The sequence below is a fragment of the Chiloscyllium plagiosum genome, chromosome 43 (genome assembly GCF_004010195.1).
Source record: "Chiloscyllium plagiosum isolate BGI_BamShark_2017 chromosome 43, ASM401019v2, whole genome shotgun sequence".
In the NCBI taxonomy this organism is placed as follows: domain Eukaryota; kingdom Metazoa; phylum Chordata; class Chondrichthyes; order Orectolobiformes; family Hemiscylliidae; genus Chiloscyllium; species Chiloscyllium plagiosum.
In genome coordinates, this window is record NC_057752.1 from 15,265,766 (window position 1) to 15,290,813 (window position 25,048).

General features: G+C 49.8%; 1 protein-coding gene across 5 annotated transcripts in view; it reads right to left on the reverse strand.

The window, feature by feature from the left end:
• The window catches only part of LOC122543404 (calcitonin gene-related peptide type 1 receptor-like), a 96,238-nt gene extending 76,235 nt beyond the window's left edge, over positions 1-20,003 (reverse strand). Inside the window, exons 1-2 of one of the 5 annotated variants that reach the window (XR_006310015.1) lie at positions 19,613-20,003; positions 2,794-3,195 (exon numbers count right to left, since the gene is read on the reverse strand). The gene's annotated coding sequence lies outside the window, so the exon portion shown is untranslated. Of the gene's footprint in view, positions 1-2,430; positions 2,526-2,793; positions 3,196-19,612 lie in introns of those variants that run through there. The other 4 variants (XM_043682109.1, XM_043682108.1, XM_043682111.1 and 1 more) reach the window with 4 other exon arrangements.
• Between the last annotated feature and the right edge of the window lie 5,045 nt (positions 20,004-25,048).

The following is a 25,048-nucleotide window of genomic DNA, read 5'->3' on the forward strand; positions in this document are numbered from 1 at the left end:
TCAGTACTGAGGCAGTGCTGCACTGTCGGAGGGTGAGTGCGGAGATAGTGCTGCGCTGTTGGCGGGTCAGTACTGAGGTCGTGCTGCACTGTTGGAGGGTCAATGCTGAGGCAGTGCCGCACTGTCGGAGGGTCAGTGCTGAGGGAGTGCCGCTCTCTCAGGGGGTCAGTACTGAGGCAGTGCTGCACTGTTGGAGAGTCAGTGCTGAGGCAGTGCCGCACTGTTGGAGGGTCAGCACTGAGGCAGTGCCGCACTGTCGGAGGGTCAGTGCTGCGGGAGTGCCGCACTATCGGAGGGTTGCTGCTGAGGCAGTGCCGCACTGTCGGAGGGTCTGTACTGATGGAGTGCTGCACTGTCAGAGGGTCAGTACTGAGGTAGTGCCGCACTGTCGGAGGGTCAGTGCTGAGGGCGTGCTGCACTGTTGGAGGATCAGTACTGAGGCAGTGCTGCACTGTCGGAGGGTGAGTGCGGAGATAGTGCTGCGCTGTTGGCGGGTCAGTACTGAGGTCGTGCTGCACTGTCGGAGGGTCAGGGCTGAGGCAGTGCCGCACTGTCGGATGGTCAGGGCTGACGGATTGCCACCCTGTTGGAGTGTCAGTGCTGAGGGAGTGCAGCACTCTCAGGGGGTCAGTACTGAGGCAGTACTGCCATGTCGAGGAGTCAGTGCTGAGAGAGTGTCGCACTGAGAGAGGGTCAGTACCGAGGCAATGCTGCACTGTCTGAGGGTCAATACTGAGGCAGTGCTGCCATGTCGAGGAGTCAGTGCTGAGAAAGTGTCGCACTGTCAGAGGGTCAGTACCAAGGCAATGCCGCACTGTCTGAGGGTCAGTACTGAGGATGTACCGTACTGTCGGTGGGTCAGGGCCGAGGGAGTCTCGTACTGTCAGAGGGTCAGTACTGAGGCAGTGTCGCACTGTCGGTGGGTCAGTGCTGCAGGAGTGCAGCACTGTAGGAGCATCAGTGCTGATGGAGTGCCGCACTGTCAGAGGGTCAGTGCTGAGGGAGTGCCGCACTGTCAGAGCGTCAGTACTGAGGGAGTGTTGCACTGTCAGTGGGTCAGTACTGAGGGAGTGCTGCACTGTCGGAGGGTGAGGGCTGAGGCAGTGCCGCACTGTCGGAGGGTCATTGCTGAGGGAGTGCTGCACTGTCAGAGGGTCAGTACTGAGGGAGTCCTGGGTCTTATTAGGGAGTGCCTCGCGCTGTCGGAGGATCAGTGCTGAACAAGTGCCTCCTGTCCTTGAGATGAGATGCCAACTGAAATCCTGTTTGCCCTCGCAATTGGGTAATGAATGCACCTTTGGTTACTCTTTTGGAAACGAGTAGGCACACCCTCACCAGAATCCTGGCCTATATTTATTGTTCAGTTAATATCATAAAAATCAATACAATTTGCCTCATTTCCGTATTGTTGGCTTTCAGTGAGTGCATTGACTTGAAAAGGGCATCCTTTTCAATAGGATATCAGTGCCTGGAAAGTGCTTTTGACGATTGTCTGATTATGAAAGACAGTGCGTAAATGCAAGACCTCATCCCTTAGATTACTTTACAGTGTGGAAACAGGCCCTTCGGCCCAACAAGTCCACACCGCCCCGCCGAAGCACAACCCATCCATACCCGTACATTTACCCCTTACCTAACACTACGAGCAATTTAGCATGGCCGATTCACCTGACCCTGCACATCTTTGGACTGTGGGAGGAAACCGGAGCACCCGGAGGAAACCCACACAGACACGGGGAGAACATGCAAACTCCACACAGTCAGTCGCCTGAGGCGGGAATTGAACCTGGGTCTCTGGCGCTGTGAGGCAGCAGTGCTAACCACTGTGCCACCGTGCCGCCCACTTCATAGATTCCTTGATTCCTTCCTCAGGAATCAAGTAACCTTAGGAATCTGGAATCAGATTGGGCAGAGGGTGATGAGGGAATTGGTCCCTGGAAGTAGGGGTCAGAGAGAGACTGAAAAGTATCCTTTTCAAACCTCCCAACCTGCCCCATTTCTATCTAATCTGAAGAAGGCAAACTAGACTCAAAACATTAACTCTGGTTTTTTTCTTCACAAATTTTGCAAGATCAACTGAGCTTCTCCAGCGATTTCTGCTTTTCTTTGTCCCAGTTCTCTCGGTCATGTTTCCGTTGCATTTTTGGCTGCGCCCTTGGCTTCCGTTTATACATCCCTTCAAAATCTGCCTCCATTCAGTATGGCTCACGTTTTGTGCCATTTTGGCTGGACTGAGTCAAGCCCCTGGAAATGGAAGTGGCAACTTTCTCACGGAGGAACCAGCCAGCTGAAAGCTCAGTCTGACAGAGGCCCAGTCTGGAGATGGTTGGTTCAGTTATTTACAGCACAGAGAAACCTTGCCCAGAGTCACTTACTGAACGCTTTCAAAGTGAAATGGCTATCTAAGAGGATGAGAAAAAAATGATTTACCTTCTTGCAACCAGTTCTGACATGGTTTCAGCTCATGTGGGCACCCTTAATCGACAGAGTTGCATTAAGATGGGCAGATTCATTGAGTGCTGCCAGCACAGGGAGAGACAGCAGAGAGTTACTGTGAGAAATGAGTGGCTGTCATCATCGGTGACACACACAAGAGGGGAAGAGAGCATTGTGGCTCATTGGGCTGTGCAGCACCGGAACTTCCCAGCTTCAGAAAAGAACTGTTAAAGCTGGAAATAACTGGCACAGATTCAAACCAGTCTTGCACACTTGACAATGGAACTCCTGGCTGGATCCAGTATCACTGCTACTTTTCTTTCCTTCTAACTGTAACCGTTCAGAAAAAATACTAACCTGCTCCCTTCTGAATCTCTTGTGCAGATTGATTGTAGGCACCTCTCTGGTCTGTGCAGCTCATGCATTCATTTCTTGTCTGGCTGGATTCAAATCAAAACTCCGCAAAACTTCCCCGTTCTGAGCTTCATGGTTTCAGAGCTTGTGTGATCCTGTCAAACGCTGAGTAAGGAATCAGTCCTTTCGATCTCGTGAAAAGGAGGAAGTGGGCTGATTTTCCTCTTCCGAATGCCTGAGGATGCTGCAGAGCTGAAAAAGATGAAGGAATGTTTGTTCCACCAGGCCTATCCTATTGCTGTAAGTGTTCTGCACCTTCAGGCCGAAGCATGGGCTGCTGGTGGATTTGCTCCAAACAGGATCTTACGGATGTGGCAATGCTTACGTTGTCTCCTGCAACATAAACTGGGTATGGAAATCATGAATTTGAAGAATCCAACAAACTTTTGTAAGAGCTAATAGTCCTATACAAATATAATGTAGGTCTCTCCTTCTCAATCTCTTCCCTTGTTTGAGGTGTGGTGACCCTCACGTCAAACTAACGCAAGTGATCTCTCTCTAATGAGAGAGCAGTCCAATGGAGATTTTACCTTCATAGAGTCATAGAGTCCTAAAGCACAGAGACAGGCCCTTTGGTACAAACTGGTCCATGCCGACCAAAATGTCCATCCATGCTAACCCCATTTCCCTGCACTTGGCCCATATCCTTCTAACCTTTTCCTGTTCATGTATTTGTCCAAATGCCTTTTAAATGTTGCTAATGTATCCATCTCAACCACTTCCACTGGCAGCTCATACCTTGTGCATACCACCCTCTGTGTAAAAAAAATTACCCTTCATGTTCTCTTTTATTCTTTCCCCTAAAACCTTAAACTGATGCCCTCTAGTCCCCGAACCCTGGGAAAAAGACAGAGTGCAATCACCATATCCATGCCCTTCCTGCTGAAGGGCTTTTGCCCGAATCATTGATTTTCCTGCTCCTCGGATGCTGCCTGACCTGTTGTGCTTTTCCAGCACCACTCTCACGACTCTGAGCTCCAGCATCTGCAGTACCCACTTTCGTCTATCCATGCCTCTCATGATCTTATACACTTCCAAAAGATCCACCCTCCCCTCAGTCTCCTACGCTCCAAAGAAAAACGTCCTGGCTTGTCCAACCTCTCCCTATAACTCAGACCCTTTAGTCCTGGTAACATCCTTGTAAATTTCTTCTGCATTCTTTCCAGTTTAATAACATCCTTCCTATAGCAAGGTGACCAAAACTGAACACAAAACTCCAGGTGCGGCTTCACCAACTTTCCATACAACTGAAACATAACTTCCCAATTTCTCTACTCAGTGCCCTGACTGATGAAGGCCAGTGTGCTAAAAGCCTCCTTCACTGCCCTGTCTACCTGGGACTCCACTTTCAGAGAACCGTGCACCTGAACACCAAAGTCTCTCTGTTCCACTGCACTCCTTAAGGCCCGACCATTCACCATGAAACTCCTATCTTGATTTGACTTTCCAAAATGCAAGACCTCACATTTATCTACATTAAATTCCATTTGCCAGTTCTCGGCTGATCAAGGTCCTGCTGCAATTTCTGATAATCTTTCTCACTGTCCCTGATACCTCGCATTTTTGTGTCATCAGCAAACTTATTAATCACGCCTTGTACGTTCTCATCCAAATCATTGACATAGATAACAAACAGTAACGGTCCCAGCACTGACCCCTGAGGCATTCCACTAGTCACAGGTATCTAGTCTGACCAGCATCCTTCTACTATTACCCTCTGCTTCCTACCATCAAGCCACTTGTGTACCCAGTTTGCCAGCTCGCCTTGGATTCCATGTGATGTAACCTTCCAGAGCAGCCTGCCATGTGGAACCTTATCAAAGGCTTTATTAAAATCCATATCGACTACGCCAATGACGATGCCCTCATCAACCTTCCTGGTCACATCAAAAACAACTCTAACAAATTTGTGAGGCACGATCAGGGTTAGATACAGAGTAAAGCTCTCTCTACACTGCTCCCCCATCAAACACTCCCAGGACAGGGACAGCATGGGGTTAGATACAGAGCAAAGCCCCCTGTACACTGTCCCCATCAAACACTACCAGGACAGGGACAGCACAAGTTTAGATACGGGGTAGAGCTCCCTCTACACTATCACACATCAAACACTCCCAGGACAGGGACAGCATGGGGTGAGATACAGAGTAAAGCTCAGTCCACATAGTCGCCATCAAACACTCCCAGCACAGGGAGAGATTGGGGTTAGATACAGAGGAACGCTCCCTGTACACTATCCCCATTAAAAACTCCCAGGGACAGGGACAGCACAGGGTCAAATACAGAGTAAAGCTTCCACTGGAGCGTCCCTCATCAAACACACCCAGGACAGTGACAGCACGGAGTCAGATACAGAGTAAAGCTGCCTCTACACTGTCCCCATCAAGCACTCCCTGAACAGGGACAGCACAGGGTCAGATACAGAGTAAAGCTTCCTCTACACTGACCCCCCACCCCCCCACCTCCCCAAAACACTCCCAGAACAGGGCCAGCACAGGTTTAGATATGGGGTAAAGCTCCGTCCACATGGTCACCATCAAACACTACCAGCACAGGGAGAGAATGGGGTTAGACACAGAGGAAAGCTCCCTTTATACTGTTCCCATTAAAAACTCCCAGGGACAGGGACAGCACAGATTTTGATCCAGAGTAAAGCTCTCTCTACACTGACCCCTCCTCAAACACTGTCAGGACAGGGACAACTCAGGGTTAGATACAGAGTAAAGCTCCCTCTGCAGCGTCCCTCATCAAACACACCCAGGACAGTGACAGCACAGGGTCAGATACGGAGTAAAGCTCCCTCTACACTGACTCACCCACAAACACTCCCAGGACAGAACCAGCTTGGGGTTAGATACAGGGCAAAGCTCCCTGTACACTGTCCCCATCAAACACTCCCAAGGATAGTTACAGCATGGGTTTAGAGACAGGGTAAAGGTCCCTCTACACTATCACACATCAAACACTCCAGAACAGGGACAGCACTTCGATAAAGAATAAAGCTCCCTGTACACTGTCCCCATCAAACACTCCCAGGACAGGGACCGCATGGGTTCAGAGACAGGGTAAAACCCTCTCTACACTATCACACATCAAATACTCCTAGAATGGGGTTAGATACAGAGGAAAGCTCTCTCTACACTGTCCACACATCAAACACTCCCAGGACAGGGACAGCATGGGGTTAGTCACAGAGTAAAGCTTCCTTCACACTGTCGACACATCAAACACTCCCAGGGCAGGGACAGCATGGACTTAGATACAGCGGAAAGTTCCCTGTACACTCTCCACCCATCAACCAGTCCCAGGACATGGACAGCATGGAGTTAGATACAGAGGAAAGCTCCCTGTACACTGTCCCCCATCAAACACTCCCAAGACAGTGACAGCACGGGGTTTGATACAGAGTAAAGCAGCCTCTGCAGCGTCCCCTATCAAACACACCCAGGACAGGGACAGCACAGGGTTAGATACAGAGTAAAGCAGCCTCTGCAGCGTCCCCTATCAAACACACCCAGGACAGGGACAGCACAGGTTAGATACAGAGTAAAGCAGCCTCTGCAGCGTCCCCTATCAAACACACCCAGGACAGGGACAGCACAGGGTTAGATACAGAGTAAAGCTCTCTCAGCACAGACACCACCCTCAAACACTCTCAGGACAGGGACAGCTCGGGGTTAGGTACAGGGCAAATCTCCCTGTACAGTGTCCACATCAGACTCTACCAGGACAGGTTTAGATACGGGGTAAAGCTCTCCCTACACTACCACACATGGGCGGCATTGTGGTACAGCAGTTAGCACTGCTGCCTCACAGCACCAAGGTCCCAGGTTCAATTTCCACCTCAGGCGACTGTCTATGTGGAGTTTGCACATTCTCCCCGTGTCTGCGTGGGTTTCCTCTGGGAGCTCTGGTTTCCTCCCACAGTCCAAAAATGTGCAGGTCAGGTGAATTGGCCATGCTAAATTGCCCATAGTGTTAGGTGAAGTGGGAAATGTAGGGGTCTGGGTGGGTTGCTCTTCGGCAGGTCAGTGTGGACTTGTTAGGCTGAAGGGCCTGTTTCCTCACTGTAAGTAATCTAATCTAATCTAAAAAAAACACTCCCCGGACAGGGATAGCATGGGGTTAGATACAGAGTAAAGCTCCGTCTACATGGTCACCAACAAACGCTCCCAGCGCAGGGAGAGATTGGGGTTAGATACAGAGGAAGGCTCCCTGTACACTGTCCCCATTAAAAACTCCCAGGGACAGGGAGAGCACAAGGTCAGATACAGAGTAAAGCTGTCTCTAGACTGTACCCATCAAGCACTCACTGAACAGGGACAACATAAGGTAAGATACAGAGTAAAGCTCTCTCTACACTGACCCCTCCACCCCCTCAAACACTCCCAGGACAGGGCCAGCTCGGGGTTAGATACAGGGCAAAGGTCCCTGTATACTGTCCCCATCAAAACCTCCCAAGGATAGGGACAGCATGGGTTTAGAGACAGGGTAAAGATCCCTCTCAACTATCACACATCAAACACTCCAGAACAGGGACAGCACTTAGATACAGAATGAAGTTCTCTCTACACTGACACCCCCCCTAAACACTCCCAGGACAGGGACAGATCAGGATTAGATAGAAGGGCAAAGCTCCCTGTACACTCTCCCCATCAAACACTCCCAGGGACAGGGACAGCACGGGGTCAGATACAGGGTAAAGCTCCCTCTACACTATCACACACATCAAACACTCCCAGCACAGGATCAGCACGGGGTTAGATACAGAGTAAAGCTCCCTCTGCACCGTCCCCATCAAACACTCCCAGGACAGGGACAGCACAATGTTAGATACAGAGTAAAGCTTCCTCTACACTGTCCCCCCCATCAAACACTCCCAGGACAGGGACAGCACAGGAATAGCTACAGAGTAAAGCTCCCTCTACACTGTCCACCCATCAAAAACTCCCAGGACAAGGACAGCTCGGGGTTAGATACAGTGCAAAGTTCTCTCGAAACAGACACCCCCTCTAATACTGAGGAAAGCTGTGCCCACACGGTCACAATCAAACACTCCCAGGACAGGGACACCACGGGGTTAGATACAGAGTAAAGCTCCCTCTACACTGTCCACCCATCAAAAATTCCCAGGGCAAGGACAGCTCGGGGTTAGATACAGTGTAAAGTTCTCTCGAAACAGACACCCCCTCTAATACTGAGGAAAGCTGTGCCCACACGGTCACAATCAAACACTCCCAGGACAGGGACAGCACAGGATTAGCTACAGAGTAAAGCTCCCTCTACGCTGACCCCCACCTCCCTCAAACACTACCAGGACAGGGCCAGCACAGGTTGAGATATGGGGTAAAGCTCCGTCCACATGGTCACCATCAAACACTACCAGCACAGGGAGAGAATGGGGTTAGACACAGAGGAAAGCTCCCTTTACACTGTTTCCATTAAACACTCCCAGGGACAGGGACAGCACGGGGTTAGATACAGAGTAAAGCTCTCTCTACACTGATCCCTCCTCAAACACTGTCAGGACAGGGACAGCATGGGGTTAGCTACAGTGTAAAGCTCCCTGTACACTGTCCACCCATCAAACACTCCCAGGACAGGGACAGCATGGGGTTAGCTACAGAGTAAAGCTCCCTGTACACTGTCCACCCATCAAAGACTCCCAGGACTGGGACAGCACGGGATTAGATACAGAGTAAAGCCTCCTCTACACTGACACCCATCAAACACTCCCAGCATAGGGACAGCTCGAGGTCAGATACAGTGTAAAGGTCCCTCTACACTGACACCCATCAAACACTTCCAGGACAGGGAGAGCTCGAGGTCAGATACAGTGTAAAGGTCCCTCTACACTGACACCCATCAAACACTTCCAGGACAGGGACAGCACGGGGCTAGATGCAGAGTAAAGCATCCTCTACACTATCACACACCAAACACTCCCAGGGCAGGGACAGCATGGACTTAGATACAGCGGAAAGCACCGTGTACACTGTCCACCCATCAAACAGTCCCAGGATATGAACAGCATGGAGTTAGATACAGAGGAAACTCACTGTATCCTGTCCCCCATCAAACACTCCCAGGACAGGGACAGCACGAGGTTAGGTACACAGGAAAGCTCTGTCTACACTGTCCCCATCAAACACTTGCAGGACAGGGACAGCACTGTGGTAAAAACAATGACTGCAGATGCTGGAAACCAGATTCTGGATCAGTGGTGCTGGAAGAGCACAGCAATTCAGGCAGCATCCGAGGACAGGCAAAATCGACGTTTCGGGCAAAAGCCCTTCAGCACTGTGTCAGATACAGAGGAAAGCTGCTTAAACACTATCCCCCATCAAACACTCTCAGGACAGGGACAGCACGGGGTTATACACAGATAAAGTTCCCTGTACACTCTCCCCATCAAACACTCCCATGGCAGGGACCGCAGGGGGTTAGATACAGAGTAAAGCTCTCTCTAGACTGTGACGCATCAAACACTCCCAGGACGGTGACAGTATGGGGTTAGATACAGAGTAAAGCAGCCTCTGCAGCGTCCCCTATCAAACACTCCCAGGAAAGGGACAGCATGGATTTAGATCCAGAGCAAAGCTCTCTCAACACAGACACCCCCCTCAAACACTCCCAGGACAGGGACAGCTCGGGGTTAGGTACAGTGCAAAGCTCCCTGTACACTGTCCCCATCAAACACTACAAGGACAGGTTTAGATACGGGGTAAAGCTCTCTCTACACTATCACACATCAAACACTTTCAGGACAGGGACAGCATGGAGTTAGATACAGAGTAAAGCTCCGTCCAGTTGGTCACCAACAAACGCTCCCAGCGCAGGGAGAGATTGGGGTTAGATACGAGGAAAGCTCCCTGTACACTGTCCCCAATAAAAACTCCCAGGGACAGGGACAGCACAGGGTCAGATACAGAGTTAAGCTGCCTGTATACTGTCCCCCATCAAGCACTCCCTGAACAGGGACAGCACGAGGTTGGATACAGAGTAAAGCTCTCTCTACACTGACCCCTCCCCCCCCCAAACACTCCCAGGACAAGGCCAGCTTGGGGTTATATACAGGGCAAAGCTCCCTGTACACTGTCCCCATCAAACACGCCCAGGGACAGGGACAGCATGGGTTTAGAGACAGGGTAAAGATTCCTCTACACTATCACACATCAAACACTCCCAGCACAGGATCAGCACGGGGTTAGATACAGAGTAAAGACCCCTCTACACTGTCCACCCAACAAACACTCCCAAAACAGTGACAGCACAGGCTTAGCGACAGAGTAAAGCTCCCTCCACACTGTCCACCCATCAAACACTTCCAGGACAGGGACAGCATGGGGTCAGATACACAGTAAAGCATCCTCTACACTATCACACATCAAACACTCCCAGGGCAGGGACAGCATTGACTTAGATACAGCGGAAAGTTCCCTGTACACTCTCCACCCATCAACCAGTCCCAGGATATGGACAGCATGGAGTTAGATACAGAGGAAAGCTCCCTGTACACCGTCCCACATCAAACACTCCCAGGACAGTGACAGCACGGGGTTAGATCCAGAGTAAAGCTGTCTCAGCACAGACACCACCCTCAAACACTCCCAGGACAGGGACAGCTCGGGGTTAGATTAGATTACTTACAGTGTGGAAACAGGCCCTTCGGCCCAACAGGTCCACACTGCCCCGCCGAAGCGCAACCCACCCATACCCCTACATTTACCCCTTACCTAACACTACGGGCAATTTAGCATGGCCAATTCACCTGACCTGCACATCTTTGGGCTGTGGGAGGAAACTGGAGCACCCGGAGGAAACCCACGCAGACACGGGGAGAACGTGCAAACTCCACACAGTCAGTGGTCTGAGGTGGGAATTGAACCCGGGTCTCTAGCGCTGTGAGGCAGCAGTGCTAACCACTGTGCCACCATGCCGCCCACAGGTACAGGGCAAATCTCCCTGTACAGTGTCCACATCAGAGTCTACCAGGACAGGTTTAGATACGGGGTAAAGCTCTCCCTACACTACCACACATGGGCGGCATTGTGGTACAGCAGTTCGCACAGCTGCCTCACAGCACCAAGGTCCCAGGTTCAATTTCCGCCTCAGGCGACTGTCTGTGTGGAGTTTGCACATTCTCCCCGTGTCTGCGTGGGTTTCCTCTGGGAGCTCTGGTTTCCTCCCACAGTCCAAAAATGTGCAGGTCAGGTGAATTGGCCATGCTAAATTGCCCATAGTGTTAGGTGAAGTGGGAAATGTAGGGGTCTGGGTGGGTTGCTCTTCGGCAGGTCAGTGTGGACTTGTTAGGCTGAAGGGCCTGTTTCCTCACAGTAAGTAATCTAATCTAATCTAAAAAAAAACCACTCCCAGGACAGGGATAGCATGGGGTTAGATACAGAGTAAAGCTCCGTCTACATGGTCACCAACAAACGCTCCCAGCGCAGGGAGAGATTGGGGTTAAATACAGAGGAAAGCTCCCTGTACACTGTCCCCATTAAAAACTCCCAGGGACAGGGACAGCACAAGGTCAGATACAGAGAAAAGCTGTCTCTACACTGACCCCTTCCCCCCTCCTCAAACACTCCCAGGACAGGGCCAGCTCGGGGTTAGATACAGGGCAAAGCCCCCTCGACACTGTCCCCATCAAAACCTCCCAAGGATAGGGACAGCATGGGTTTAGAGACAGGGTAAAGATCCCTCTCAACTATCACACATCAAGCACTCCAGAACAGGGACAGCACTTAGATACAGAATAAAGCTTCCTCTACACTGACACCCCCCTAAACATTCCCAGGACAGGGACAGCTCGGGATTAGATAGAGTGCAAAGCTCCCTGTACACTGTCCCCATCAAACACTCCCAGGGACAGGGACAGCACGGGATTAGATACAGAGTAAAGCTTACTCTACACCGTCCCTATCAAACACTCCCAGGACAGGGACAGCACAGGGTTAGCGACAGAGTAAAGCTCTCTCTACACTGTCCACCCATCAAAAACTCCCAGGACAAGGACAGCTCAGGGTTAGATACAGAATAAAGCCCCCTCTATACTGTCCACCCATCAAACACTCCCAGGACAGGGACAGCACGGGGTTAGATACAGTGTAAAGTTCTCTCGAAAGAGACACCCCCTCTAACACTCCCAGGACAGGGACAGCATGGGTTTAGAGACAGGGTAAAGCTCCCTCTACACTATCACACATCAAACACTCCCTGAACAGGGACAGCACAGGGTCAGATACATGTAAAGCTTCCTCTGCAGCGTCCCTCATCAAACACACCCAGGACAGTGACAGCATGGAGTCAGATACAGAGTAAAGCTGCCTCTATACTATCCCCCATCAAGCACTTCCTGAACAGGGACAGCACGGATTTAAATCCAGAGTAAAACTCTCTCAACACAGACACACCGCTAAAACACTCCCAGGACAGGGACAGCCTGGAGTTAGGTACAGCGCAAAGCTCCCTGTACACAGACCCCCATCAAACACTACCAGGACAGGTTTAGATACAGGGTAAAGCTCTCCCTACACTATCACACATCAAACACTCCCAGGACAGGGACAGCATGGAGTTAGATATAGAGTAAAGCTCCCTCTACACTGACCCCTCAACCCCCAAACACTCCCAGGACAGGGCCAGCTCAGGTTAGATACAGGGCAAAGCTCTCTGTACACTGTCCCCATCAAACACTCCCAAGGATAGTTACAGCATGGGTTTAGAGACAGGGTAAAGATCCCTCTACACTATCACACATCAAACACTCCTGAACAGGGACAGCACTTAGATAAAGAGTAAAGCTGCCTCTACACTGACACCCCCCAAACACTCCCAGGACAGGGACAGCTCGGGATTAGATAGAGGGCAAAGCTCCCTGTACACTGTCCCCATCTAACACTCCCAGGACAGGGACAGCATGGGTTCAGATACAGGGTAACACTCTCTCTACACTATCACACATCAAACACTCCTAGCACAGGATCAGCACGGGGTTAGGTACAGAGGAAAGCTCCCTCTACACTGTCCACCCATCAAAAACTACCAGGACAGGGACAGCTCGGGGTTAGATACTGAGGAAAGCTGTGTCCACACGGTCACAATCAAACACTCCCAGGATAGGGACAGCACAGGGTTAGCGACAGAGTAAAGCTCCCTTCACACTGTCCGCCCATCAAACACTTCCAGGACAGGGACAGCACGGGGCTAGATACAGAGTAAAGCATCCTCTACACTATCACTCATCAAACACTCCCAGGGCAGGGACAGCATGGAGTTAGATACAGAGGAATGCTCCCTGTACCCTGTCCCCCATCAAACACTCCTCGGACAGGGACAGTACTGTGTCAGATACAGAGGAAAGCTGAATCTACACTGACCCCTCCCCCCACAAACAGTCGCAGGACAGGGCCAGCTCGGGGTTAGATACAGAGGAAAGCTCTGTCTAAACTGTCCCCATCAAACAGTCCCAGGGACAGGGACAGCATGGGTTTAGAGACAGTGTAAAGATACCTCTACACTATCACACATCAAACACTCCTGAACAGGGACAGCACTTTGATAAAGAATAAAGCTTCCTCTACACTGACACCCCCCCAAACACTTCCAGGACAGGGACAGCTCGGGATTAGATAGAAGGACAAAGCTCGCTGTACACTGTCCCCATCAAACACTCCCAGGGACAGGGACAGCACGGGGTCAGATACAGGGTAAAGCCCTCTCTGCACTGTCCACCCATCAAACACTTCCAGGACAGGGACAGCATGGACTTAGATACAGCGGAAAATTCGCTGTATACTGTCCACCCATCAACCAGTCCCAGGACATGGACAGCACGGGTTAGATACAGATTAAAGCTCTCTCTACACCGTCCCCATCAAACACTCCCAGGACAGGGACAGCACGGGGTTAGGTACAGAGGAAAGCTCCCTCTACACTGTCCACACATCAAACACTCCCAGGACAGGGACAGCATGGGGTTAGCTACAAAGTAAAGTTCCCTCTACATTGTCAACCCATCAAACACTCCCAGGACAAGGACAGCACGGGGTTAGATACAGAGTAAATCTCCCTCTACACTGTTCCCATCAAACACTCCCAGGACAGGATCGGCACGAGGTTAGATACAGAGTAAGGTTTACTCTACACTGTCCCCCCATCAAACACTCCCAGGACAGGGACAGCACGGGGTTAGATACAGAGTAAAGCTGCCTCTACACTGTCCCCCCATCAAACACTCCCAGGACAGGATCGGCACGAGGTTAGATACAGAGCAAGGTTTACTCTACACTGTCCCCCCATCAAACACTCCCAGGACAGGGACGGCACGGGATTAGATACAGAGTAAAGCACCCTCTACACTGTCCCCCCATCGAACACTCCCAGGATAAGGACAGCACGGGGTTAGATACAGAGTAAAGCTGCCTCTACACTGTCCACACATCAAACACTACCAGGACAGGGACAGCATATGGCTAGCTACAGAGAAAAGTTCCCTCTATTCTGTCCACCCATCAAACACTCCGAGGACAGGGACAGCTCGGGGTTAGATACTAAGGAAAGCTGTGTCCACACGGTCACAATCAAACACTCCCAGGACAGGAACAGAATGGGGTTAGCTTCAGAGTAAAGCTCCCTCTACACTGTCCACCCATCAAACACTCCCAGGACAGGGACAGCACGGGGTTAGCTACAGAGTAAAGCTTCTCTACACTGTCCACCCATCAAACACTCCCAGGATTGGGGCAGCACGGGGTTAGATACAGAGAAAAGCTGCCTCTACACTGCCCCCCCTACAAACACTCCCAGGATAGTGAAAGCACAGGGTTAGATACAGAGTAAAGCATCCTCTACACTGTCCCCCCATCGATCACTCCCAGGACAGGGACAGTGTGGGTTGAGATACAGAGGAAAGTTACGTCTACACTGTCTCCATCAAACACTTCAAGACAATGACAGCACAGGGTTAGATACAGAGGAAAGCTCTCTCTATACTGACACACCCTCAAAGATGGATGGTATGGTGGTACAGCAGTTAGCACTGCTGCCTCACAGCACCAGAGACCCGGGTTCAATTGCCACCTCAGGTAACTGTCAGTGTGGCGTTTGCACATTCTCCCCGTGTCTGCGTGGGTTTCCTCCGGGAGCTCTGGTTTCCTCCCACAGTCCAAAAATGTGCAGGTTAGATGAATTGGCCAAGCTAAATTGCCCGTAGTTTTAGGTGCAGGGGTAAATGTAGGGGAATGGGTCTGGGTTGCTTGCTCTTCGGAGGGTCGGTGTGGACTTGTTGGGCCGAAGGGCCTGTTTCCAGACTGTAAGTAATCTAATCTAAGACTCCCAGGACAAGGACAGCTTGGGGTTAGATACAGGGAAAGGCTCCCTTTACACTGTTCCCATCAAACAGACCCAGGACAGGGACAGCTCAGGGTCAGATACAGGGCAAAGCTAACTGTATACTGCCCTCATCAAACATTTCCAGGACAGTGACAATACAGTGTTAGATATAGAGGAGAGCTCTCTCTACACTGTCCCCCATCAAACACTGCCAGGACAGGGACAGCTTGGGGTTAGATACAGAGTAAAGCTGTTGCCATCAAACACTTTCAGAACAGGGAGAGCACAGGTTTAGCTGTTGGGTAAAGCTTTCTCTACACTATCACACATTAAACACTCCCAGGACAGGAACAGCATGGGGTTGGATTCAGAGGAGAGCTCCCTGTACACTGTCCCCATCAAAAACTTCGAGGACAGGGACAGCACGGGGTTAGATACAGAGAAAAGCTCCCTCTACACTGTCCCCATCAAACACACCCATGACAGGGAGAGCACAGGGTCAGATACAGAGTAAAGTCTCCTCTACACTGTCCCCCATCAAACACTCCCAGGACAGGGGCAACACGGAGTTATATACAGAGTAAAGCTCCCTCTACACTGTCCACATCCAACACTCCCAGGACAGGATCGGCACGAGGTTAGATACAGAGTAAGGTTCACTCTACACTGTCCCCCCATCAAACACTCCCACGACAGAGACAGCACGGGGTTAGGTACAGAGTAAAGCTCCCTCTACACTGTCCCAGTCAAATACTCCCAGGACAGGGACAGCACAGGGTTAGACACAGGGTAAAGCTCTCTCTACAATGTCCCCCCGTCATGGACTCCAAGCACAGCAAGAGAACGGGTCTGTAGATACAGAGGCCAGCTTTTTCTACTCTTTAAAAGTGAATGCAAAACTGGCTCCACACTGTCCCCCATCAAACACTCCCAGGACAGGGACTGCACGGGGTTAGATACAGAGCAAAGCTCCTTCTCCACTGTCCCCATCAAACACACCCAGGACAGGGACAGCAGAGTAAAGCCCCTCTACTCTGTAATGCATATAAATGACTCTGATGAAATTGTAGTTGGTCCCATCTGGTAGGACCCTTCGGAACATTGATATACTGCGCGATCTTGGGGACAAAACCCACAACTCCCTGAAAGCAGTAACAAACATTCGGCCACATTTGGAGTATTGGGTGCAGTTCTGTCCTCACACAATCATAAGGATGTGGAGGCTTTGGAGAGGGTGCAGAAGAGGTTTACCAGGATGTTGCCTTGATTAGAGGGTATTAGCTATAAGGAGAGCTATAAGTCAGATGCTGAGAGGCGACCTGATAAAATATATATATAATGATGAGAGGCACTGACAGGGTGGTTATTCAGAGTCTCTTTCCCAGGATGGAAGTGACAAATACTGAGGGAAATAGGTTTAAGATGAGAGGGGAGACAGATGTGCAAAGCAAGTTTTGTTTCCATTGAGTAAGGCTGGATTGTGCTGCCAGGATAGAAGCAGAAATGATAGCAAGATTTAAGAGGCATTTAGACAGACAGACAGGGACTAGAGGGATATGGATCATATGCAGCAGATGGGTGTTTCTGTCCTTGCCCCTTCCCATCACTGTCATCGGGTCCTCCTTGTCCTCACATTTCATCCCACCAGCCTCCGCATTCAAAGGATCATTCTCTGTTATTTCAGGCAATTCCAGCAGAAAACCATCACCAAACACATCTTCACCTCACTCCCCCTCTATGCATTCCACAGGGATCGTTCCGTCCGGGACACTCTAGTCCATTCATCGACCACTAACCACCCACCTCCCCCCCTCCCAAAGGCTTCTTCCCATGTAATCGCAGAAGGTGCAACACCTACCCCTTCCCCTCTTCCCTGATCACCATCCAGGGGTTGAAACACACTCTCCAGGTGAAGCAGCATCTCACTTGTACTTCCTCCAGTGTATTGTATTCACTGCACCCAATGTGGTCAACTCTTTATTGGAGAAACCAAACGCAGACTGGGTGACCGCTTTGTGGAACACCTCTGGTCTGTGACCCCGACCTATTAACACAGTCATTTTAACACAACGTCCTGCTCACATGCCCACAATCCCCTTGGCATGCTCCAGCACAAACTGGAGAAACAATATCTCATCTTCAGAGTAGGCAGTTTACAGCCTTCTGGTCTTCACATTGAATACCTCCTCCAATCTTGTGTATTGTATTCACTACACCCAATGTGGCCTACTGTATGTTGGAGAAACCAAACGCAGACTGAGTGACCACATTGCGGTACACCCCTGGTCTGTGCGCAAGCGTGACCCTGACCTTCCCGTAGCTGGTCATTTTAACACGGTGTCCTGCTCACATGCCCACAATCCCCATGGCCTGCTGCAATGTTCCAGTAGATCACAGCACAAACTGGAGGAACAATATCTCATCTTCAGAGTAGGCAGCCTTCTGGTCTTCATATTGAGTTCAACACCATCAAATTGGGAACCAACTCCCACTCCTTCCCTTTGTTTTAGCTTTACTTGTTCTCTGTCATCATGTCCTCTCTCCCCTCCCCCGACTCCAGTTCTTCCCAGTCTGGGAGGTAGACACACCATTGTTCTGCCATTATCACAGTCCAACACTTAACATGAACTATTAACACCCTTTTGCTCCAGCACACACCCTCAAACTATTGCATAAACACTGTCCCCTGCACACTTCACTTCAGCTCTGATGAAGTCTTCTAGACTCCAAATATTTGCTTGCTGTCTCTCCCCATGGATGCTGCCTGACTCGCTGTGATCTCCAGTTTTGTTGCTTTCAGTAGAGTCCAGCATCTGCAGTAATTTGCTCTTGCAGGCAGAAGGAATTACTTTAGAATGGTGATATGGTCAGTGTAGACATGGTGGACTGCAGGATCCGTTCCAGTGCTGTACTGTTCTCTGTCCCTTGTACAAGTATTCTATGTACACTTTAAAACTGAATTTTAAGTTCCCTCTACATCTTTAACCTGAAACTGAAACTCCTTTTTCCCTGTTCCCATCACACGCCCTTCAGACAGGTACAACACAGGGTTAAGGAGAGAGTAAGGTTTCCCACTGAAAATAAAGGTCCCCCTATGAAATTAAAGCTCTCTCTACACTGTCCACATCAAACACAGGATAGGTACAGGCTCAGCTTAGATACCAGGTAAACCTTCCTCTACTCTTTTAAACTGAAAGGAACAATTTTTCTATGATTTTAATCTGAAAGGAAAGCGCTCACAACATTGTTCTCACTAAACATTTCTAGTACAGAGACATTAGGGGACTGGAGACAGAGTAAAACTCTCTCCAAACAGTCTCCCAGCAAACATTTCCAGGTCAGGGACAGCACAAGGTTAGATACTGAGCAAAGCTCTCTGCACACTGTCCCTACCAAACAGTCCCAGGACAGGGAAAGCACTGGTTTAGATACAGAATCAAGCTCCCTCCACACTGTCCCCCATCAAACACTCCCAGAGCAGGGACAGTACAGGGGTAGATACTGAGTAAAGCTGTCTGTACACTGTCATCACCAAACAGTCCCAGGTGAGGGACAGCATGGGGTCAGATTCAGAGGAAAGCTCCCTCCACACTGTCCTCCCAGCAAACACTCCCAGATCTGGGACAGTACAGGGTTAGCTACAGAGTAAAGATCTCTCTACACTGTCCCACCATCAAACACTCCCGGGAGAGGGACAGCACTGCGTTAGATACAGAGGAAAGCTCACTCTACATTGTCCTCATCAAACACGCCCAGGACAAGGTCAGAACAGGGTTAGATACAGAGTAAAGCTGCCTCTACACTGTCCCCCATCAAACACTCCCAGGACAGGTACAGCACGGGGTTAGATACAGAGTAAAGCTCCTTCTGTACTGTCCCCCAACAATCATTCCCAGGATAGGGACAGCACGGGGTTAGATACAGGGTAAAGCTGTTGGACTATAACCTGCTGTTGTGTGATTTTTAACCCAGGACAGGAACAGCACATGTTTAGATACAGAGTAAGAATCCCTCGATACTGCCCCCATCACACTCTCCCAAAAATGGTACAGCACAGGGTTAGATACAGAGTAAAACTCCTTCTACACTGTACCCCCCACATCAAATACTCCCAGGACAGGGACAGCACGGGGTTAGATAGAGATTAAAGCTCCTTCTACACTGTACCCCCCCGTCAAACACTCCCAGGACAGGGACAGCTCGGGGTTAGATACAGAGTAAAGATCCCTCTACACTGCCCCCATCACACACTCCCAGAACAGGAACAGCACAGGGTTAGATAAAGAGTAAAGCTCCTTCTACACTGTCCCCCATCAAACTCTCCCAGGGCAGGGACAGCATGGGGTTAGGTACAGAGGAGCATTTATTCCAGTGAAGCACAGTTTGATCTGGTGTGACTCAGAGTACTGAAGTGGGGATGACTTACTCAGTCAGTTTCTGTTAAGAGGAGTCCCACTGATATATTTTTCCCTCGTGCAGCCTTGTCCTCAGCACAGCTCTGTTGTACTGTTGCAGATGAGACGTGTTTGAGGAGACAAGGATCTTATTCCCATACAGATCCTGCGATAGTCTGTTTGAGGAGGGCTAGTTTGTTCCAGCCTGCGCACCTCCCACACCCTCTCCCTTTGTGACCCAGATGTCGCAGAAGGAAAATGCTTTGATTACAAACAGCAGCACCTCAGCAAATTAAACCATTAGCCCGCCAGTGTGCTTTTCAAAGTGTTCATTCAACCACCAGGTTTAATCATCCTCAGCCAAATTCTTCTGAAATGAGGTGCAAGTTTGAACACAAACAGGAAGCAGACTTCACTGTTTCAGATTGCTCGTTCAAGACTGTCAATGGAATCTGATGGGAAGCTGCTGCTGCTGCTGCCCTGGCACCAACTGTAAGGCTTTTCCTGCAAGACGTTTCCTGCGGTTCGTGAGAACTTTTCTTCATCAGTAGCAGCATTATTTTGCAGGAAGTAAAGCTACGTACCTCACAGCCCATATCAGCATCAGGAGAGTGAGGAGCAAGACCGGGTGATTTTCTTCCTGCAGTCTGGGTGTGAGGGACAGGAGGAAAATGTGTGTTTTGCCTGATTTACTGTGAATGACAATGCCAAGGCCACCGTGAAGCTTTGCCATCCCAGCTACTGGGATTGTGCTGGAGACGGACTGCCCAGAAACCAGGCCATGGCAGTGAAATGGTGGCAGTCATGGCAGCTGGTGGAATGTCAATTCTTTTCAAAAAAAGTCTGAGACATCAAGCTCGTCCCAGCCACCGATTGCTATAAACCCCAACTGGTTCACTAACATCCTCCAGGGAGGGAAATCTGCCGTCCTTTCCTGATCTGGCCGATATGTGACTCCAGACCCATAGCAATGTGGTTGGCTGTCAACCGCCCTCTGAAATGGCCCTAGCAAGCCACTCAGCTCATGGGTAATGAGGGATGGGCAACAAACACTGGCCATGCCAGCAATGCCCACATCCCAAGTGCACATTCGACAAAACAAAATCTGTGATCTGTAGTCAGAGATTCTTGACAGTGCAGGTTTTAGATTTGATTCCCTACAATGTGGAAACAGGCCCTTTGGCCCAACAAGTCCACACCTTCCCTCCAAAGAGTAACCCACCCAGACCCATACCCCTACCCTATACTTACCCCTGACTAATGCACCTAACACTGTGGACAATTTAGCATGGCCAATTCACCTAACCTGCACATCATTGGACTGTGGGAGGAAACCGAAGCACCTAGAGGGGGAGAATGTGCAAACTCCACATAAACAGTTGCTCGAGGCTGGGATCAAGCGCGGGTCCCCGGTGCTGTGAGGCAGCAGTGCTAACCACTGAGCTACCATGCCGCCCCTTAAGGTAGAGGCCATTCAACCCATTGAGTCTTCAGCAGCCCTCCAAGAGCATCCAACCTCCCCCACCCCTCACATTCCCTATGGCCAATCCACCTAGCTTCACATCCCTGGGCACTATCGGACAATTTAGCATGGCCAATTCCACCCTAACCTACACATCCTTGGACTCCATGATGTGGAGTAGTTGGTGTTTGACTGGGGTGGACAAAGTTAAAAATCACACAACACCCTGGTTATAGCCCAACAGGTTTATTTGGAAGCACTAGCTTTCGGAGCGCTGCTCTTTCACAACCACCTGATGAAGAAACAGCGCTCCGAAAGCTAGTGCTTCCAAATAAACCTGTTTGACTATCACCTGGTGGTGTGATTTTTAACTTCAGCTTTGGACTGTGAGAGGAAACTGGAGCAACCAGCAGGAACAGGGAGAATGTGCCAGCTGCACACAGCCAGCCACCCAAGGTTGGAATCGAACCTAGGGCCCAGCTGCCACCCAAAAACATTAGATTAGATTACTTACAGTGTGGAAACAGGCCCTTCGGTCCAACAAATCCACACCGACCCGCCGAAGCGCAACCCACCCATACCCCTACATGTACCCCTTACCTAACACTATGGGCAATTTAGTATGGCCAATTCACCTGACCTGCACATCTTTGGACTGTGGGAGGAAACCGGAGCACCCGGAGGAAACCCACACAGACACGGGGAGAACGTGCAAACTCCACACAATCAGTTGCCTGAGGCGGGAATTGAACCCCGGTCTCTGGCACTGTGAGGCAGCAGTGCTAACCACTGTGCCACCGTGCCGCCCACCATTCTTGAAACATTTTGCATATTGTCTCCCAGTGATAGGTATAATGGCTAAACTGACCATGTATCAGGTGACGTGACAAGCTGAATGAGACATGACAGACTGAGTATGATGGAAGGCCGTCAGTCACTTGATTTGAAATTATTTCTTAAATTAGAATTGAATAGATGTTATTTTTAAACATTCAGTTGGTCTGCTCAAGGACAGAAAGCTCATTTGGATTCATTGTCTAAATAAACCATATTCCTGTTTCTGCTGAGAGCTGGGTGTGCTTGGAGGTATTTTAGGGAAAACCAGACAGACATCCTCAAGGGACTGAACAGCTGTTTCCTCAAACTGCAGTCTGCCCAAACAGCTGACTTTTATCATGAATAGGAGTTTAATATTGTTTGTCAATGCTGGGAATAAAATACTTTGTAAACAATGAACAATCCTAGGTGTTAGAAGCATGCTTATTGTCAGACCCACTGATCGAGACTTAATTCACTTGGGATCCTTCACTCAGGACAACAGTGTCTCACCATAACCATCATTAATTCTCACAGTCAGTATATCAGTATAGATTTCAGAGATGTAGTGAGCTGAATCTTGTATTTTGTTGGGCAAGTCTGGATTGCATCGAGTTTCTTTTTGGAGGGATTGTCGCTGTAAGACCGAGTGGGTTCTCTTGCCCCATCTTACCAAACTCACCTCATCAATTGCTTACCCTTTCTACTGCATCTCTCACACGCAATCACCACCCCCATCTTATCATGTGTCATTTCTGGAACAACTTCCATTCAGCAGATATCCCATGAATTCACCGGAATCCCTTGCACCTGCACCATCTTTAAAAGGTCTTGAGTTCTGAATAAAGACTGGTCGACGGAGCTGCCCTGCACATGTTCTGACCATTGCCCTGGAGATGGCATAGAAAGGGGCAATTCAGTGCCCCTGATTTGTGGACAGGGTCATGGAGGATCCTGCCAACATGGGACTTCCTCTTCCCCACAGGACCAGCAGTGCAGACCACTTCACCAGAGCATGCCTGCCTGTGTCAGTGCGGTCTCAGCCATCTGGAGGAATGCCCAGCACTGCCCAGCACTGCAGAAGGAAGGTCAATTACCTTTTCCACTCTGCCAGGGTAACACCTTCCCACTTGCACCAAAAGTAACAGCTATGTCACCCACTTCCATTTCCCTGAAGACCCAACCATCATTTCAGAGCCACAGGAGAGCAGACAAACTCAAGGTGAATGGTGGAAGTGGCTGACATTCAGCTCCTCATGATTGGAAAGGTTGCCTGTCAATAGGACTGGGACAATCCTTCGCTGGATCCTGACTCTGACTGCCCCAAATAGTTGACTGACTGTCCAAATGCTTGCTCTGGTATGGGCAGGTCAGAAGGCTGCTCTTAGATTACATTCTGGACCGGCTCCCTGACCAAAGGCGACCTCCCTTAACTTGACTGAAGACTGCCAACAACCATTTCAAGTTTCCTGGCTTTGTTTCTGTACTAAATGGCATCTCTGGCTGAGGGGACAAGGCAAAGCAGGGATATTATGATCATGCAGGTCAGCTCAAAGTTTGTGAGCACAAAGTGAGTCAGAGAACAACTCAGATATACAATCTGGTCCAGTCCATGAGCAGATTACATGGCCTTGAGTGTAAAGTGTCCTTGCTGCAGCATTATCATGGTAGTTGCAGCCCAAGAGACAGCACTGAAGTTGCAGAAGCATCCTGTAAGTAGAATGGAGATGAATCATGGTGAATCTAAAAGCCTGGCACATGTCAGATGCCAATGTCCATGGAGCTGGGTGTTTTTGGCTGGTGTCCATGAAGATGCTGGTGCCAGGGGTCAAAGATGGAGGTTGTTTGAAAGAAGCAGCGAACTGAAGTTGTCAAGAATTCTTGATGTCTAGTTTGCTCGCAGCAAGGATATCGTAGAAAGCTGCACTTCAGTGAGGTGAGATGTGTATTTAATAAGATCATCAACAAACAATAATCCCCATTAATAGGCAACTCACCACTGCCCAGTGAGAATCTCACCTTGCCACCTGGAACTTTATAGAATCTCTACAATGCAGAAAGATGCCATTTGGCCCATTGAGTCTGAACCAACCTTTTGAAGAGCATCGTACCTAGACCCACCCCATCCCTGTTTGTACCCACCTGACCTGCTCACCACAGGGCAATTCTGTTTTAAAGCACAGCCAATCCACCTAACCTGCACATGGAATCGTAGAGGTGTACAGTACGGAACCAGACCCTTTGATCCAACTTGTCCATGCCGACCAGATATCCCAACCCAATCTAGTTCCATTTGCCAGCACATGGCCCATATCCCTCTAAACCCTTCCTATTCATATACCCATCCAGATGCCTTTTAAATGTTGTAAATGTACCAGTCTCCAGCACTTCCTCTGGCAGCTCATTCCACATACGCGCCACCCTCTGCATGAAAAAGTTGCCCCTTAGGTTCCATTTATATCTTTTCCCTCTCACCATAAACCTATGCCCTCTTGTTCTGGACTCCCCAACCCCAGGGAAAAGACTTTGTCTAATTAGCTTATCCATATCCTTTATGAGGTCACCCCTCAGCCTTCGGCGCTCCAGGGAAAACAGCCTCAGCCTGTCCATCCTCTCCCTATAGCTCAAACCCTCCAAACCTGACAGCATCCTTGTAAATCTTTTCTGAACCCTTTCAAGTTTCACAACATCCTTCCAATAGGAGGGAGACCAGAATTGCACAGAATATTCCAAAAGTGGCCTAACCAGTGCCCTATACAGCCGCAACATCTTTGGACTGTGGGAGGAAATCAGCAGAAACCCACACAGACAATGTGCAAACTCCACGCATACAGTCACCCGAGGCTGGAATCAAGCCCAGGTCCCTTGTGCTATGAGCCACGGTACCACCAGGGACTGTAACTTAGGTAAAAGACTTGGAGGTGCTGGTGTTGGACTGGTGTGGGCAAAGTTAAAAATCACACAACACCAGGTTATAGTCCAACAGGTTTATTTGGATGCACTAGTTTTCGGAGCGCTGCTCCTTCATCAGGCATCAATCACCTGACGAAGGAGCGTCGCTCCGAAAGCTAGTGCTTCCAAATAAACATGTTGGACTATAACTTGGTGTTTTGTGATTTTTAACTGAGTTAAAAGAAGCAGCAAGTTTCTCCCAGCATTGAGATAGGCCTCACTGGAATTATCGCATGCT